Raw genomic sequence first — 333 nt, forward strand, 5'->3', positions numbered from 1 at the left:
GAGCCGTTGAATGGCCTCGTGCGCTGGCCAAGTCCCCAGAAGGGGCCTGTCTCCCAGCCAGACCAGTCCTGCTCTCAGGAGTGGATTTTGGAAGCGGTTGTTGTCAAGAAGGCGTCAAGCATGATGGGAATGGACTGGTTTGCTGGTCTGCCTGTGTCGGGCTGTCAGCTGCCGCTCCCCGGGGGAAGAGAGAGCGTGACGTACTGCTAGATGCAGGACTGACCGCGCTGGTCAGACCTGGTTGCACCACTTCGGCTCCATATGAATCCTCATGGGATGGCAGCTGTGCGACACCCCCGTTCATACGGTTAAGCAAAGGGGCTCGTCTCCTGT

The 333-nt window shown here is 59.5% G+C and overlaps 1 protein-coding gene across 1 annotated transcript in view; it reads left to right on the forward strand.

The window, feature by feature from the left end:
• The window catches only part of PRDM11 (PR domain containing 11), a gene marked incomplete at its 3' end in the record, with an annotated part of 26,587 nt that overhangs the window by 3,154 nt on the left and 23,100 nt on the right, over positions 1–333 (forward strand). The gene's annotated exons all lie outside the window — the stretch shown is intronic.

Source organism: Buceros rhinoceros, unplaced genomic scaffold (assembly GCF_000710305.1).
Source record: "Buceros rhinoceros silvestris isolate BGI_N320 unplaced genomic scaffold, ASM71030v1 scaffold26492, whole genome shotgun sequence".
Classification (NCBI taxonomy): domain Eukaryota; kingdom Metazoa; phylum Chordata; class Aves; order Bucerotiformes; family Bucerotidae; genus Buceros; species Buceros rhinoceros.